The sequence below is a fragment of the Chinchilla lanigera genome, unplaced genomic scaffold (assembly GCF_000276665.1).
Source record: "Chinchilla lanigera isolate Chin_1 unplaced genomic scaffold, ChiLan1.0 scaffold00061, whole genome shotgun sequence".
Taxonomy (NCBI): Eukaryota; Metazoa; Chordata; class Mammalia; order Rodentia; family Chinchillidae; genus Chinchilla; species Chinchilla lanigera.
Window position 1 is genome coordinate 10,089,827 of NW_004955462.1, and position 18,859 is coordinate 10,108,685.

The following is an 18,859-nucleotide window of genomic DNA, read 5'->3' on the forward strand; positions in this document are numbered from 1 at the left end:
GGGACGCGGGGACTGCGGCCCGGCTGTCACGGCGCCATCCTTTCCGCCTGCCCGGCTGCCCGTGCGCGCGGCCCCTCGGGAGGGAGCGGGGAGGACACGTGGTGGGAGGAGGGAGGGTCCGGCCGGGAGCTGAGGGTGTTGGGAGGCGAGGGGAGGAGCCGCTGATGTCAGCAGGCCCCGTCCCCGCGCGCACCCCAACCTCCTCCCAGCGCGCGCGCCCGGCCTGTTAGTCCCCGAGCTGGCAGGGGCTGGTCAGGCCGCTGTCTTCTGGACAAGGCAGAAAGAGCCCGGCTTTATTTTTCAGCCGTGGGAGAGCACACGTGCGTGTGCGCATTGGCACTAACCACTAGTGTTTTGCACTTGCTCGCCAGACTTCAGGGAATGAGCTCTGGAGGCCAGACCTGCAAGGGAGGATGGGAGATGGGGGGCAAGGGCGTGACTGCCCACCTAGGGTCTTAAGCCCAGATTCTTTTGCTTTCTAAATCAAAGGAGACCATATAATTTACTAAAATGGGAAAACAAAACAAAACAGAAAAAGGACTTATTCAAAGCTACCTGCAGGAAATGGAGGGGCCCGTTTGCCCCAAATCACCATCTCCTCGTGAACAGATGGGCAAGGGGCTTTTATAGTCAGGAACATTGCTGATAGGGATGAGAGTACAGAGAGAGTGCGGATCTTTGCACTTGTTTCATCACTTCTAGCAGTCTTCAGCTCCTTGTCCCCTTTCTTCTGGAAAGGAAACCGGGCTCTAGGCCTCCTGCTGTGGGCACCTGTATATTTTTTAGCTTAACCAGGAAGTTTGGAGAAGTTGCTTATTGCTGAAAGAAAAACCTCTAACTTTTAAAGCTCCATTTTATAGTGCCGGTTACAAGGGGTCCAAGGTCTTGGGAGAAGAGCGCTTCAAATTCGGTCAAGCAATTGTACAGACCTTCCAGTTTGAGAAGAGAACGTTCTGATTTTTATAGTTGTTGCCTATTAAATCCCAAGCATGCATGCACTGCATGAGCAGAAAAAAAAATACAGTGAATGTTCAAAAATGTAAATTTATTACAGTAAAAGACACATTTCCATGGATCCTCCTCAGAATACTCCCCAGCACTTCCAACATACTTATGCCATCCTTCTTGCCACTCGCTGAAACAGTTCTGCAAGTCCTCTTTCCTGAGTGTCTTCAGTTGCACTGTCGTGGCTGCCTTGCTGGCCTGAATTGATTCAGAACATTTACTTTTCTTGGTCATTTTGACTTTCCATGGTACCAGACCTGGTTGAGGCAGAACAGAAAAAGTAAAAAATATATCATCAAGATTTTAGAATTATATTTTTAAGAATTATAGCTTCAAGACAAGCCTTCTTTCCTTCCAAAAATCTCACTCAAAAAAAAAATTCTTGAAGGTCCTTTTACACTAACTTATAAATTAGGGCTCTGGACCTTATTTTCACCAATAGACCCACTGTAATGTTTTTATTTGACACAAATTGTCATACATAGTTGATCAACAAGAGGTGATAAAAAAGTGATGAATGCTTAAATATAAAAATGTATTACAGTATAAAACATATTGCAATGAATCCCCTCTCAAAATTTTTTGTAATATCCTTGCTTCAAATACACCTCACTATTCTTGACAGTAGTGGCTTTAATAGGGTAAAAAAACATTAAACATTCACCATATTTTTTTATTACTCTTGTATAATCTCATGGATGAAGTAGTTGTATAGAAAGATGTTTCATCTCTGAACTGTTCAAAGGAGTTTTTTTCTTCAGCTCTGTGGACTGCATAACAAAACATGACTCAAAAATCCGAAAGCCCTCTTCATTCCAGAAAAAAGATTCTGGTTTTGGGTTTTTGTTGAATACTTGTGAGGCAGCAGATTAGGACCTAGCAGAGCAGTCTGGGTAAGTAAGCATGACTTGATGATCCTAGGACACGTGTGCAGAACAGTTCCCAAAGCCCTGCACATGGACTTTTTGAGAGAACTCAGGCAGGTTTTCAATAGGAAATAGGATGGCCTAGACCTGACGTCAGCCTGAGGAGTGGATGACACAAAAAGGACAGTTGACACTGAGCTCTTTGCAGCCCATGTGCCTGACTGATAGCAATAGAAGAGTGACTGTGCCAGTTCTCAGGGAGGGACTTGGCCAGCCAAAATCCTCACCACCACCCCCATAAAGAGGACTGGAGAGGCCCTAGGAAAGTTGCAATGGTCCTGTCCATAGACATGTCTATCTTCTGTGAGAAACCCTCAGTGACCCTGGATTAATGGGTAAACAATTTCAATTCCTTTGGCTTCTATTTAAACTTCCTCCTCTAGAAAACACTCCTCTAGCTCTATAGTCATAACTGGGATCAAGGAGAGCCCTAGTCAGAGCTTCTTTGCTCTTGTTCTGACATGTCACTTTGAAAGTCAGATGGTCAACCATAAGTTGTTAATTGTCTCACAGTGTCCCACTACTAGCAAAATTGGGGGCAATTCTCTAATTCCAGCAAAGGCCAAAGCAGATTTTACATGTTGGGACTATGCCAGGCCATCCTTCTAGATACTCCTGAGGTTACCATAAAGACTTGCATTCCACTCTTGTGAACAGTGATTTCCCAGACCTACACAAGCAGTCAGGACATCAGTGACCTAAGGATGTGTGGTTCGCTGTTAGAAGTAGCTTTGTCCAAGAAGGACATTGAAGGGCAGATTATACAATTGTCAGTTTGTAACAGGTCATTGAGACCAAACTCCCCCAGGTACCTCAACTCAAAAAGCAGAGCTCACAGCTCTTACTCAGGCATTGATATTAGGAAAAGGAAAAAAGCTAAATATCTATACAAACTCCAAACATGCATTTTTCTTGCTTCATGCCCATGTAGCAATCTGAAAAAGAAAGAAGCTTGCTGACAAATAAGTAACCATTTATAAAGCACAAGCAGGAAATTCTACAACTCTTAGAGGTAGTCTGTCTTCCCAGGCAGGTCACTGTGATGTCTAAAGGGAGACAAGTCTCCTTGGAAAATCAAAAGGCTATAGGGATGCAAGAAGAGCAGCCTTATAATCCCTCAAGACCCTGGCCTTATTCCAAATTCTTGAGGAACCATTAAAGGGGTTCTTCCTCAGGGATGCAGTGCAAAGTATAAAAATTCTACATGGGATATGATCACTTGAATTCACAGCACTAGAAAGAAAGGTACTCCTCTGAACTGCTGGAAGACCTGTGGTTCCTCCTCAGAAAGTGAGACTCCAGTATTGCTCTAGGTGCAGCTAAGTAGAGTCACTATGACTCTAATTCACACAGCTCAGATAGGTACCTGTATGTAGGCTCTTGTTTTTAATTGATATATAATGTGGGTGTAGTGGATTGACAACTGGTGGTCAACTTATAAGCCTCAGCTGAACTGAGTAAGCGTAGTGCTGGGTGTGGAAGGCCCACCTGGGAACTGTTGCTAGCAGCATAAGAGGCAGAACTGGGAAAGAAGAGGCTGGGCTGTTGCGAGCTGAGAGAGGCTGTTGGGAGCAGAGAAAGGCTGCTGGGAGCTCGTAGAAGCTGTAAGGAGCTGTTGATTCTGTTGGAGGAGCTTGCCATGCTGGCTTTCCCGATTAATTTGGCTGTTTTCATCCTCTGAGGAGTTTTGGACCTTGTTGGCACTGAGAATAGCTTCAGTTCACTTTGGGGGACCTCTGGTCCTTACTCTGAGCATTGCTTCCTGGCTCTGGAGGGGCAGATGGTGCATTGTCAGTCTCCTGGAGAAGCTTGTCACGTTGGCTTTCCTGATGGGAATTCAGCTGTCTTCACCGTTGGAGGAGCTCGGGACCTCACTGTTGCTGAGGATGGCTATGGTACTTTTCAGGGGAGCTCTGGTTCTTACTTTGTGCATTGCTTCCTGGCTCTAGTGCAGTTCCCTCAGCCTGCTAGCACAGATCCTTTATTTTGCTGGCACAGACTTCCTAGATTCCACCACTGACGTTTGGGTCTTCTCAGTGCAGATCCGTGAAACAGACCTGCATGAGATATTGTTATGGGCTGTAGGCCTCCAGCTGGACTTGTTGGAGGCACTGGTTTGAGCTCTAGGTCTTCAGCTGGACTCATATAGGACATTTCTGTGGGATTCAGGCCCTCATCTAGTTTCCTTGGTCTTAGTATGTGGATAGATTTCCTGCACTCTTTTGTATAGCATTCTTTGGGTGACTATTATAAATAATCTTATAAAATATTTGTCCTGTATTATATTGTTACCCTTGCAAAATATCCCCCAAATCAACACAGTGGGTAATCCTGCTAAGATTATGACTCTCTGGCTCTCAATAATTTATCTAACTTTTTTTTTTTTTTGCCATACTTTCTCCTCTACTGGAAGCATGGCAGTCTGATCTGCTACTCCTCATATTTGGGCTCTACATCCCTAACTTGATAGTAAAGTTACTTTCTTTCTCCCTTTGAACAGACAACATAACAGTCACTACCTCTTTTTTCATTATGTTCTGACAGGTTTGTTTTTTCTTCATTCCAGCCACAACATCCGAAGATAGTTGGAGAGCACATATTCCCCAGTAGGTCGGACTACAACCCCTTTCAGCAGGAAGTAGCTATATGAAGATAGAGACCTCCACTCCTTCAGCACCCCATAAATAATTAAAAGGATGTGTATCTCAGGGGGGAATGAGGCAGGAGATTAGGGCATGGCAAACTGGCTGAGAAAGTAGGCATGACTTGTTAATTACAAAATCCCAGGACATAGAAGCAGAACAGTTCCTGAAACCCTACATGGACTTCTTGAGAGAATTTAGGCAGGTTTTCTATAGGAGGCCTAAACCTGTTGTCAGCCTGAGGAAAGAGTGAAACAAAAATGACAGTCTACCTTGAGCTCTTTGCTATTGTGTTCTTTCGTTGTAGCCAGCTTTCATCTTATGGAGCATCATTATCCTACTTTTATTTCAGCCAAATTTGCTTTGCAGAGCCTGTTTCTTTTCTTACTTTTATATTTAAATACATGTAAAACCTTATTGCCATTTGCACTTGTCTTGACCAATGCTTTGTTCAGGACAGAAGGAACCCAGAAATCACATCTAGACAGAGACTCTGGCACCCCAAACAACACCCCCAAAACCTAGAAACACTTATTTAAGAAAAAACTGCTTTCACATCATTGAAACAGAAAGACTATTTAGGGGAGGGAGATTGTGTAACCATCACTGCAAACTAGAACTTGAAGAGTTAGGTTTCTTTGTTTTAGAGATAAGCAGCTTCTCCAAACTTCTCGCTGATTACATTGGCAACATCCTCTCCTCTTCTCAGCCCCAAAGAAATGACACAATGTGCAGATGCTGGCCTCAAGAGGTCAGCAGCCTGGTTTCTTTTCCACAAGAATGAAGAGGATAATCTGAAGGTGTCTGGAAAGATAAAGCAAGTGTGATGATCTACATTGTCTGTCTGTGCTCTGCTTCCCCTCTATTCCTTACTATAAAAAACTCCTGCAGCCCTATAAATGGTGAAATGTTGATTTGGGGCAAATGTCCCCTTCCCTGTCCTCACAGACAGCATTGAATAAATCCTTTTTTTAACCCAAAAATATGTGTGGAAAAGGACATTTCTTTAGTTACTATTTTGTGTATTGCCTGAGGCCTGACCAAGCCATGATTGTTGGATTCTGGAGAAAGTTTAGCATAAGCATTGCAAGCACGGGGATCAATACTAGATGCTTTGCTGAGATATGGGCGAAGGAAGATAACATGATAGCTTACTGGTCAGGTCGCATTGCTATGATAATGGAGTTGTATTGTCCTTGCTGAAACAGTTGATATTCTCGAATTCCTCTGCTGCCTCCTGGTTGGGTTCTGAATAAAAGGTTACTGAAGGTGGCAATCAGGGGTCAGTCAGTCCTAGAGGCTGCTAGCACCTGATCACAGGATTTTGGCTACCTTGGTTTGATGTTTTTCTTACTTTTCTTATACGTCTGCGGGCACCTAGTTTGGGGGATCTGTTCACCCTGGACAGTTGAATGTGAAGTTCGATTAAATATGGCCTTTTAAAATTTGGTTAGTGGCAAGCAGACAAACCTAAGCATGAGCCTAAATGACCAGTGAAAATGGGGGTTAAAACAGAATACAGTAAATAAAGCTGGGCATTTATAACCTATGACAGAATAAAGGGATGTTAGTAGATAGAAAATTACTAAGAGTAGATACCACAGGTGTAGGTTTGCTTGCTAAGCTGACTGAACAGGACTCTTGCTGAGGGAAGGCAAGGTGACCAGATATCAAGGGTGAGGGATGAGATTGTGATCAGATGTGGAGGGTGATCAGACAGGGTGGGGACTGCTCTCTAAACTGATTTAGCAGAATTCTTATTGAAAAGTAGGCTGTGTAGGCGGTAGGAGGGCGAGAAGGCCAAGAGAGTTTGTCAGAGTTTTCAAATCCCTGAGACCTGAGAGCAGTCTGGAAAAGCTTTTTTTTCAAGTTTTTGTGACCATTCCTGTTTATTTATGTGTGACTTCTACTTCTGTATGCCTAGGGAGAGGCTGCTGTAGAGCTGAGTGGCTTCTTACTATGTAAAATATAGAATGGCAGACACACCTTTGAGGCACAGTCATGGCTGATAACCCAAGACAACTGAAGATCTAACTAATGGATGATTACTCAGAAATTGAGAGAGAAGGTTAGAATTTTTGTTTGTTTTAGTGAATAATTGTTTTTGTGCATAAAGTTAGTATTTTTAGAGCAGAAGCGAGAGCTTAAACTGGCTGAATTCTCATTGTTTCTCAAGAAACAGTAGGTCCAAGTGGGAAATGGGAAGGGTGTCACCAAAGGGGAAGGGATAATACTGGCACCCAGCTTCTTAAGAAATAATATGGGGCCATGATACAATCAAAAACGAATATTATGTTGGATTTCTAGTCCCCGAGAGCCCAAATGTTTTTATATAGCTTTGATGAGAGTTAGTGACCCACTTGAATTCTTTGTCTTTAAGCTTACAGCCCCATGATTTTAATTAGTTTCAGGATCCACATTTACAGGTCCCTAATTGCTAACAGGACTCCCTGTGGGAGCAAAGTGCTACTGTAGGCACAATACACCACACCTCAGATGCATTCAAGTGGTTCTGTAGGTCATGTCACTTCTGTCAGCTCAGACTTTCTCATCTGCTAAAAAAGAGTCGAGCCAGGCACTTTCTAAGCTCTCCTGCAGCTCTATTACTCAGTGATTCCATGCTCTGTAAGAAGATTCCATTTCTGTCTAAATGGGGAATGACTGCAGCAAGTCTTGGAGAGAGCGCCATACTCTGGTAATGCAATAGGATGGATTTCACGTGGTAGGTGGTTGATAAGGATCAGCAGAACACCTGTGTAATCAATATAATACTTCTTTAGTGATGCTATTGGCTTGGCTCCATCCTTTGTCCTGTTGAATTATTACAGCGCACAAATACAGGGGTTGCAGAGCTTCAGTGCATACAAAATACTCATTTTGACCTGTAGCGCCCCCTGGTGAACACACATTTCTAACCTCCTTAGGTCAAGGCACCATAGCTCTCCCCTCAACTCAGCTACTGGCACACATTCCTCCTTTCCGCAGGCGCTGTGGTAGACTGAATTAGTAGTCTTGATCCTTTCTGTTCGGCACATGCCCTTGCTGAGGTGTTATGTGCAGAATGTGCTTTGATGCCTCTCCGTGTGGCCTGGACCTGGGATGTGCTTTGGCCAATGGAATGTGGGTGGAAGTGACTGTGTGTTGAGTCCTGACCAGAAGTCTTAAGAGGTCTCATGTTTCTGCTTCATTTCTAGGAAGTTTTGACCTCTCCCATAACAAAAGCCATTGAAGAGAAGTTACTGTCCTGCAATTCTCCATGTCAGAATGTGTTCCAGAGCCGTCCTGGCCAACATGAAGGCACTGTTATAAGCTGAGAGCTGATATGTCTTCTATAGCATTTTGCTGACCACAGGAAATTGCGACAGTGACAAAGGTAACTTTAGACTTAGGGCTGTCGGTGTGGCCTTCCTTGGTGGTTCTGTGAGGTGGGAGAAGAAAGAGTTGCCCTTTTCTGGGGTATATCCTCAGACATATCTGGGCAAGCAAATCCTGGGTGGAGAGAGGAGAGGAGCAATAAGGAAAGGATTATTTCTGCTGAACTTGTCCTTTTCCTGGGATTCTGGCACTTCAGTGGGAGAGTGAAATATGACTTCCATCTTAGCAATTACTCAATAAACCTGCAAGATATTCTTGGAGACCTCGGTAAAATGACAGTGGATGCTCTAGACAGTCCTTGGACAGGTTTCAAAGTTCCTGGGGAGGAGACTTGTGGTTTGAACACCTCAAGGTCAAGGAATACATGATGGCTTTCCTAGAAGAGGAAAGTGAATTGTATAGTGTAATACTAGCTGCTGTAATAAATAAACCCTGCTGGGTGTAGTGGCACACACCTGTAATCCCAGCACTCAGGATGCTGAGGCAGGAGGATTGTTGTGAGTTTGAGACCAGCCTGGGCTACAAAGTAAGTTCAAGACCAGCCTGAACTGCACAGTGAGACCCTGTCTCCAAAAGACAAAAAAAAAGACACAATAAATGAACCCTCAAATGCATAAGGTATCTATCACTGTAGAAATATATTTTATTTTTATTTATTTATTTTTTAGTACAGGGGATTAAACCCAGGGCCTTTGCACTGAGTAACATCCCCAGTCCCTTTCATTTTATTTATTTTTTATTTTTTAATATTTTTGGGTACCAGGAATCAAACTCACAACCTCACACTTGCCAGGCAGGTGTTGTATGGCTGAGCTATATCACCAGCCCAGCCCTTTTTTGTTTTTTGAGTCAGCGTCTCCCTGTATTGCCCAAGTGGGACTCAAACTTGTGATCCTCCTGCCTCAGCATATTGTTCCTAGAGATCTGGAACTGAGGTGTGTGTCACCAGGCCCGGCTCTACTTTCCATTTATGTAACAGTCCATTGTGAGTGTTGCCGGAAACCTAGTAACTCTCCTCTGTGCTTTGGTTGAAGAGCCCAGGCTTTCTGTCTTGTGGCTTTACCACAACCTAGAGCCTTGTGGTTTTCTTCATCTACCATGGTAAAGAGAAAATGGAAGAGGCGCATTCTATTTTTGGCTCTACAGTGACACCATGCTTCTCTTGCTTACATGTCATCCGTTAGGATCTGTCAGACGCTGTGCATATATGGGAAGGGGTGCACATGCACTATAGTTGTTTTCTAGTGACAGCTCCATGCACTGGACAGGGGGTCCAGGTTTTTGTCTCTGCCACAAATATGCTTTTCCTTTCAACAATTTTAACATTTCACTCCACTGTCTTTGTTGACAAGTTTTCTGGAGAGATTTCCAATGTGTTTCTCATCTTTGTTCCTTTATAGGTAAGGTGTTTGTTCCCCTCTCTGGTCTCTTTCAAGAGTTTCTTCATCTTTTGCGTTTTCAGTTTGGACTTGGTATTAATGAGGTTTCTTGATAGCAACCAAACTAATAAGAGACTATATATATATATATATATATATATATATACACACACACATACTCATATATACATATGTATGTACAGTATAGTATATAAATGTATGTATACATGTGTACACATGCATATGCACACACATACATACACATATGATATACATATATACACACATACACATGATCATATTATGAAAGCTGAGACAGTATGCTTTCTGGAAACTAGAGAAGTAAGAAAGCTAGTAACATAATTTGGTCTGTGACTGAGGCCTGAAAATGTGTGTGTGTGTGTGTGTGTGTGTGTGTGTGTTTGCATATGCATGCAAGTATGTGCACACAAGCTTGTATAAAACCCCAAATCTGAAAGCCTGAGAACCAAGAGCTCCAATGTCCAGTGTTTCTTGTCTCCTATTTTTTTTCATTCTGTTCAGCACTTTCCTGTCTGACTGTGTTGGTGAGGGAAGAGTTAAATTCTGATCTCTTCTGGAAACCTCTCACAGACACACCCAGAAATGTTTTATCAGCTGAGTGTCTCTTAGCACAGTCAAGTTGACACATAAAAATAATCACTGCACATATAATATTACTGTAATTTTTTTTTTATATTGATCCTGCTTGGTACTGTCTGCCCACCCTGAATATGTGGTTTGATGCTGGTCATTGATTTTGGAAAACACTCAGCTCTTATTTCTTCAAGTATTTTTTCAGTTGCCTTTTCTCTCTTCTCCTTCTATGTTTCGCTGTATATATGTTATGTTTTGCAATTTTCCCACGATTCTGGTATTTATTTTCCTGTTAAGTTTGATTTGTAAAATTTTGCTTTTCAGTTTGGGAACAGTTTATCAACATACTTTCAAGTGCACTGAGTCTTTCCTCAGCCTCTTCAACTCTACTGATGAGCCCACCGAAAACATTCTTCATTTTTGCTCTATGTTTTTGATTTCTTCTTTCTTTGAGTTTCTATCTCTCTGCTAATATCACCTACCTGTTTTTGGATGTTTTTCACTTTCCCATTAACATTCTTAGCACAGCTGTGCAAATTTGACAATCCCCAAATCTCTACCATATCTGAGTTTGGTTCTGAGGCTTGCTTTCTCTCTTCATACTGTTTTTGCCTTGAAGGCATGCCCTTAATTTTTTATTAAAAGCCAGATATGATTGTTATCTGATGGGAGGGCCTTTGGGGAGTTGTTTCTGGGTTTTTGGTATCCTGAACAAAGAACTGAGCAGGACAACCAATAGCAGTAACAAGAGTAACATTTATTGAAAGCAAAAGAAGCAAAAGTACATTCCACAAGGTAGGAGCTGGGCGGTGAAAGGATCTCAGAACCCCAATAGATATGGCATCACTTAAAGACTTGGGATTGTGGGAAGATCTATAACGGGGGATTGACAGGAGTTAGAGCTCAGTGGGGAATCTGACTTGACCCACACGTCGGCAAGGGGGAGTTTTTGACCATAGAAAGTTTTTAGAGGAAGAATCGTGGCACCCAAAGCACACAGAACAGGGAGGGAGCACAGAGGCGAGTCGAAACCACAATGCACAGAAACTGGTACTTTGAGTTTGTGCATGCCTGAGGGGCTTGATGGAGGGAGAGGACTACTTTTATTACTTTTCTGATATTTTGATGTAGTCACCCTCATTCTGTCTGGTTTCTCAGTTCTTTATGCGGTGGCCCTCTGTTGTTTGCTTGTCCTTGCTCTACATCCTACCTCTACCCTTGTCCTGTAAACAGGCCTTGGTGTGAAGTTTTGTTTATATTTGGTTAGGAGTCAGGCTGCCTTTCCTGTTTACTCTAACGCTGGTGTCCAAGAGCAAAGTTTCCTCTAGAGCCTTTGTTTGTTTCTCCTGTTGTCCTTGACATCCTTAGAGACTCCTCTGAAGCTGAGGTTGAGTCTTGGAGCCACTCTTATTAGACAGGAGCCTGATCGATGTGGTGTTAAATTGGGAGGAAGGAGAAACATTCTATCACGCTATGGTTACAGCTCAATCCTTTAGTACCACGTGTCCCTGGAATGCTTTGCAGCTACCTCTTCTTTCCCCTTTCAGTGACACAGGAAGAGGCGGCAGGACTTGGGTATTTATTTTCTCTCAGCTCTGGTAGGCTTAACCCAAGCAGGTTAGTTTGTTTTGAAAGAGTTTGTCTTGAGGGCAGACTTTTGTTAAGAACAGAATGTACTGGGCTTCTTTCAAAATGGCTGTGTGTCCCCTTCCTGTTGCTGGAAGCATAATGGGAATTTTTTGTAGCCTTCACTCAGAACCTGGTAGAGCCCTGAGAGGTGAAAGTCAGGACAATGTGGGGTTCTCCCAGGAGATTTTATCTTTCAAGCTAGTCCGGGCCTGGTCCTCAGAATGTAGTTAATTACCCTCCAGTGCTCCTAGCAAGCTCCTTCTGTGGCTTCTCTTTAAAGTAAACTACAATAATTATGATTCCCTGTATCTGCGTGTCTACAGTGTTGGGGGTACAATTTAGGTCCTCAGTTCTCTGATAGACCTAAAAAAAAATTGCTGATGTTTGGTTCAGCTTTTTTTTTCCTGTGAGGCTAGGGGTGATGACTGCCAAGCTCTTTGCACATCAAACTGGACAAAGGAAATTACTTAAGCAGATCTAAAGACAAGGCTGTGGCAAACCTCTGGCTTCACCTTTCTCCTTCTGGCTGGCCGAGTTCAAGAGCTCATTTATTTCTTTCCCTTCCTTCCTTCTTCCCCAAAGGCATTTTGATGTACTTCCCTTCCTTCCTTCTTCCCCAAAGGCATTTTGATGCACTGATAAAATGTCTTATCAGTGCATAATGATTGCATTTATCACAGAGAGCTGGTGCATGCACATAACACATCTTTATTCTTTTTACTTCTCCTTCCCTTTCACTTCCTCCCACTGCTTCCATCTCTTCATCCCCTTCCCATTTGCAAATGGGTTTGTTTCCTTATTTCCTATGGTCTGTCTTCTATTTTGTTCCTAAAGTTATTTATACTTTGAGTTTCTCATGTAAGAGAAGCCATGTGTTATTTAACTTTGTGTGTCTGATTTATTTCCTGACACATTAAGAGCTCATTTTCTTTTACATCATTGGGTTGAGCTCAGTGCCATCTACACATACTGGTTCTTCTGATCTCAGTTGTATTATGTTTACAGCTTTCCCCCCACTCTTCTAGAATGTTGCTTTTTTGGCCCTAGTCTCCATTTGTGAGATAGCATGTAACATAAAAGCATTGTCAGTGTTTTAAAATACCTGCTCTGTCATTTCAAGTCTCCTCTGAATATATCTGTTTTCTTCATTCCTTCCTTATAAAGCATGGTTTCTTGTCCATTGTAGTTGTTTATGGTCTATTGTAATTCTAGGTTTTCTTGACTTCTTAGTAATACCATAATCCTCCAAGTAATTCCCTCACATGTCTCTGTGCATACATATTCCTTTTTTTCTACAGAAGCATCCCTTTGTTAAAAAGGAAAAGGAAAACTAGTTCTTCAGTAGATCAAAGGTTTTAGCAGGGAATGCTGGAACAAATTTCTCACAGATCTCTTTATAAGGAACATTGAATGATATCATAGAGAATGTGCCCAAGAACATCATTTGAGAAGAGCATTCTCAAGTTCAAATATGTAGTGCAATAGTCAACTTTTGCTGCATATGATACTGTGAAGGGAGAATTGATCTTTGTGTGGGAAGCTTGCCTCTGTGTTATGACTGATACATTGTGTCAACTGGAGAAGTCCAAAAGTTTAACTAACTCAGCAGTTCTACATCCTGTTCATTGTGTCATTTTGAGAAGTTTAGGTTAACTATGTGGCTCAGTAGGGGGCCAGGATCCTTACTTTGTATTCACCCTGAGCCTGTGCAAGAGGACAGCACAGAGATGGTGTGGATATAAAGAACCCCCCCCTCCCCCACCCATCTCAGGGAGGCTAGGCTGCATACAGTGTAAGGGAGATGAGGAAGGACTGATTGCTGGTTCTTTGGAGGAGCTTGTCTTTACCTTCAGATTTGTGGTCGTCATTGTCTCCTGGCTTCTGGTGTAGACGGTATGGTTTCTGCCTGGGACTCTTCACTCTCCTGGTGTAGACTCTTTGGCCTTTGTGGAGGCCATAGATTCTTCAGCATTCCGTCGCAGACCCATCGGCCTCCTGAAACGGACGTGCATGGACACTGCAGTGAGCTCCAGCCCGTGGACTGGGCTCTTCAGTCTCCAGCCTGCAGGCACCCTCTGCATGCTTCCTCATCCAACTCTCTGCTGACCATTGTAAGCCAAACTGGTAATTTCTGATACATTTGTATGTCTTGTGTTACATCTGTTTCTCTGGTAAGCCCTGACTGATACACTCTGATAAGCCAGTGGTTGGCACTGAAGCTTTCTCACAAGTAGTTGCTGTTGCAGCCTGGTCTCCAGTTGGTACGGTGTGGAGATGACCTTTGTTCCACTCGCATCCCAAACAGTCCATTGCGGAAAGCAGAGCTGCCCATAGAGCCCAGCCCACCTATAGTCATCTATAGTCAACCACCTCACCTATAGTCAACTCAGAGACTAGTGAACATGAAAATAAATGCTTGTTATTATAAACCACTGGGTTTTGGAGGATGGGACTAGATTAAAGGATTAGTTGTACAGAGGAAACCTCCTCAACTCCATCCGGATCCCTGGAGCACGGGAGGCAACCCACTGCGTGAATACGTATCAACTCTCTTCCTGTATTACGTCTACTAACATTCCATCGGTCAAAACAGCTCCACGACCAAGCTCAGCCAAATAATGCATTCTTCCTACCGTGAGACGAGGTCAAAGGATGATTCTACTGTAAGGGAGTGAAGAATTAGCACCAGTAATTTAATCTACAACATTATTTATGAGCTACTTTCATTCCAAATGCATTTATGTCCAGTCCAAGATTCCCCAGGTCTCATCTACTCACAGCATCATGGGAGAGCTCAGATTTTCATGATTTATATCCAATTTGCTTGATCAAAGGCCATGACTAAGAAGGCACGCTACCTCTTCCCACTCCTCTGTACCCTATACGGAATAGGGGCACAGTGTTAGGATAACCATAATAAACCCTTGCATTTGAAAAGGGGGAAGAACGGGAGGTTGAGCAGTCATATTCATATCAATTTTGAAAGCACACAGGACAAATGTTGTCTTAGCTCCCTGTTCTGGGAGTAGAGAATGTGCCCTGATTAGACCGTGGGTGGATCTTCTCCTAGGACTGACTCCAAAGTGCGTTGTTCTTCAGCACTTTGACTTTGCACGCTGGAGTTCCTTCACTTTCCACCTCTCTCTCCAGTCTCCTCTGAAGAAGGCATTGGGGAAAAGGCCCTTCTTACTGGCAGAACAGCCTTCTCAGCCTATCTTCTGCCTTCAAAACTTGCAAACCCACAAAGCCTTTTATATTTTGAAAAGAATCAGTTGAGTTTTCATCTAGGTTTATGGGCTACTTTTTTTTTTGCCACTGCAGGTCTCTTAAAAACCTCAAGTTTGCCCCATGTCACATCTACTACTTTTCTGAAGCTATCACCTTCTTAACCCAGGTAAGGACATTTTAGTCACTTTATGCTTCTGGGACAAGGATTTTAGCATTCCTAGCCGTTCATTTTTTTTTTTTTTTTTTTTTTTTTTTGAGGTAGGGCCTTGCTATGTAGCCCAGGCTGGCTTTGAACTCTGAGCTATTGACATTTCCATCTTCCTGTCACAGCCTCTCAAGTGCTGGGATTACAGATGTGTGCCACTATGGCTGGCTCTTATCAGCCCTTTTGTACATCCAAAAGGATGCACTCTATGGTACTTTGGTCTTTCCAAGACCTCAACAATGGACACACTTTTGATTTTGTCTTTATCTTAAAGCAATGAGTTAGTCTTTTTCTGAAGGTGTGTTTTACTAAACCACCCATGCAATTTGATGAGACACAGACTCATTGTTTCAATCTTGCAGGTTCTGTGGTCTCCGTACTTCCAAGTGTGTTTGCAAACCACCCAGTTCTTTCCTGAGCACCCTCCGTGCCCCATTACTCTACCAAATGCAGCAGTAGCAGCTGCTTCAGGGTCAACAGTCTGCCTCCAAACCATTTCATTAGTCACAGTATCTGTCTTACAAGTAACCACAAGTGGCAATTTTACCAAATGTTCTATTACTACCTACTCTGGGTATTGCTTTCCAGGTTCTCATCATAGTTTGGGTGCTGCCTGCTGCCCAGTCCCAAACATACCTTCAGGTCTTTATTGCAGTACTGCCCATTTCTACTTACATGTTTCTGTACTAGTCGTTGCTACCAGATTAGGGAGCAATAGAACAGCTGGTAAAATTACCGCCTGTGGTTACTTGTAAGATAGATACTATGCCTAATGAAATGGTTTGGAGGCAGACTGTTGACCCTGAAGCAGCTGCTACTGCTGCATTTGGTAGAGTACTGGAGCACAGAGGGTGCTGAGCAAAGAACTGGCTGGTTTGCAAGCACACTTGGAAGTACCAACCACTGACTTGCCTTATAACAAACCACTACAAAACTCGGTGTCATGTAAGAAAGGTGTTTATATTCCTGCTTACTGGCCTACCTGTCCACTGTTGTCAAGCTGATTAGCAGTGGCTAGGCTCAGAAATGCTCAGGTGTATCTGCTTTGGGTTCCAGGTGGAAAGGACAGCAGCTACTAGAGGAAATGCTTCCTTATGTATTCTAGTGGAGTACGAGCACAGTGTAAGGCTTTCCTTACTTACTTAGATCCTGTTAAGCTCAAGATGGTCTCATGGCTAAGCTCATAATCAAGGGGCAGAGGCACCCTGCCTTGTAGTGGTTTGCTATATGGCAGGGGTGTGGGATGTAATACTCCCACAGGAGTGCAAAGAATTAGGCTAAGTAGTAATTTATACAAAAAGCTCTTTTTTTCTGTTTTTTTTTGTCTTTGTCTGCTCTAACTCCTTGCTATTAGATGGGATCCTATGGAGGTGGTGTTAAGATTTGGAGGGAGGGGAAACATTCTACAATCCCATGGTTACATCTTAGTCTTTTTTTTTTTTTTTTTTTTGGTTTTTCTCCGGTACCAGGAACCGAACTCACAACCTTGCGCTTGCCAGGCAGGCGCTTTTGCCGCTGAGCTAAATCCCCAGCCCCTACATCTTAGTCTTATTCAACCACCTACTGGAAATTTCTATTTGGATGTCTAACATGTATCTCAAACTAAATGTCTAAAGTTGAAATTTGGGTGCTCCTCCCAAATGCTCCTACAGGCTTCTAATCTCATTAAGTAACACTTCCATCCTTTCGGTAGCTCAAACCAAGTTATTCTTGTTACCTACCATTCTCTTGTAGCTCATTAGGAAATCTTGAGGAATCTATCTCCAAAATATACTTAGAATCTGTTCTCTCTCATTACCATCCTAGAGGAAACTGCCACGATCGCTCACCTAGGTCACTGCCAACAACCTCATGGCTGCTAGGCTCAACTCTACTTTTATGCCCTGCAATTTGGTCTCAACTTAGCAGCCAGTGTTAAAAAAAAACCCAAAAACTCAGAGTCTGTCCTCTGCTCAAAATCCTCCAATTAGCATAGTAAACCCCACAGTTATTACTGTGACTTTTAAGGTCTTTTAAGGCCCTCCATCTCCTCAACCCACCACCGCATCCTCTTCTTCAGAGTCTTGGCATTTGCTATCCCATGTTCCTGCACAAATCTTCAGTTTATCAGACTGCGATAGGAGTGTCACCATCTGGATGTGGCCTCCCGTGACTCCTTTTTATAAAATAGCAACTTCCCCACACCCCATAGGCTTTATCTCCTGTATTTTTTTTTTTTTTTTTTGGTTTTTCTCCGGTACCAGGAACCGAACTCACGACCTCGCACTTGCCAGGCAGGTGCTTTTGCCGGTGAGCTAAATCCCCAGCCCCTCCTGTATTTTATTTTATTTTGTCCCATACTTAAGACTCTTTTACATTACTTATATCTACTTATTTATTTATTATCTTCTCATTGGAATGTGAGGTCCGTGGGTGCAGGGACTTGGTCTCTTACATTAATTGCTGCATACCTGGTAATCAGAATAGCCCCTGGCAAGTCAGTAAATTACATTTGAATGGATGAAGAAATCATGAGCAACTCCACCTCTTCATTTAGGTGATAGAATGTAAATCTGCAAAATAGACCTTTAGGTAACAGAACAAGCTGACCCTCAGAAAACATTTATTTGAGTGTAGAGAGTTTGAAAGATAATACTTTTCACTTAGTACTTCATTTAGTACTTCTAGCAGTACAATATAATACCATTTGTGTATTATAGCCCCTCTGGTCTGTGATACATAATCAAGAATTTTACTGTCCTGCCATTCACTGATGCAGTGTTCTTGATACAAATATAGAATAAATGCATCAAAGATTTATTAAACTTGTTAACAGGATCAGTAAAGCTTCTGGCCAGTTATTTTGAAGAAATTTACCCACTAAATGTTGAAAGTGGGCATGGTGGTGCACTCTTGCAGCTGAGGCAAGAGGATGGGAAGTTTGAGTTCAGCTTGGGTAACAGTGAGACCCTGTCTCAAAACAAAAAATAAAGAAAGGGATGGGGATGTAGCTCAGTGTGAAGGTCCTAGGTTCAATGTTCACTACTACCACCATCACTAAAAAAAATCTGTTGCCAGGTTAGACACAAACTGGGTCAGTCCTGGTTAATATCAAACTAGTTTATAAAACTATAACTTTGTGCATATCTTTTTAACAGCACAGAAGACATTTATATCTCAACTGGATGGAAATGTACAGGTTACCACCTAACCGCAGTGTCTAGGTCCTGATGAATAATAAATGGCAGTTGTGTTTAGCTTTTCAAAGAAAGAACTGTTTATTTTGTTGATTCTTTGTATTGCTCTTTTAGTCTCCATTTCTGCCCTTTATTATTCATTACCTTCTATTTGTTTTGGATTTAGTTTGTTCTTGTTTTTCTAAGACAAAATGCACCATTATGTTATTTATTTGGGATTGCTATTTTTTTTTTTTCAGTCCTGGGAACTGAACCTCAGGGCCTTTGTTCTGAGCTATCTCCTCAGCTTTAAAGTAATTTTAAAAATATTTTTGGATGGGACCTTGCTAAATCACTAAGTTGCCCAGACTAGGTTCAAACTTGTGAACCTTCTGCCTCACTCTCCCAGAGAGCTGCGATTGCAAGCATGTGACCACACCTGGCCAGATTTAAAAAAAAAAAAAAATGCACCAATAGCTGTAAATGTCTCTCTTAGAACTGCCTTCATGTGTCCCACAGATTCTGGTATGTTGTGTTTCCATCATGATTGGACTCTAGGAATTTTAAAGTTTTTCCTTGTTTCCACGAATCATGCCTAATGATCATTTAAGAGTGTTTTGTTTTATTTCCCTACCATTCACTCTGCATGTGGTTATGTAGTTTCTCTTGTTGACTTCTAGTTTCATTCCACTGTGATCAG

The 18,859-nt window shown here is 42.6% G+C and overlaps 1 protein-coding gene across 1 annotated transcript in view; it reads right to left on the minus strand.

Moving 5' to 3' along the window:
* Pogk (pogo transposable element with KRAB domain) overlaps positions 1-128 on the minus strand; it is a gene marked incomplete in the record, with an annotated part of 14,121 nt that extends 13,993 nt beyond the window's left edge. Inside the window, 1 exon segment of the mRNA XM_005398238.2 lies at positions 1-128.
* Between the last annotated feature and the right edge of the window lie 18,731 nt (positions 129-18,859).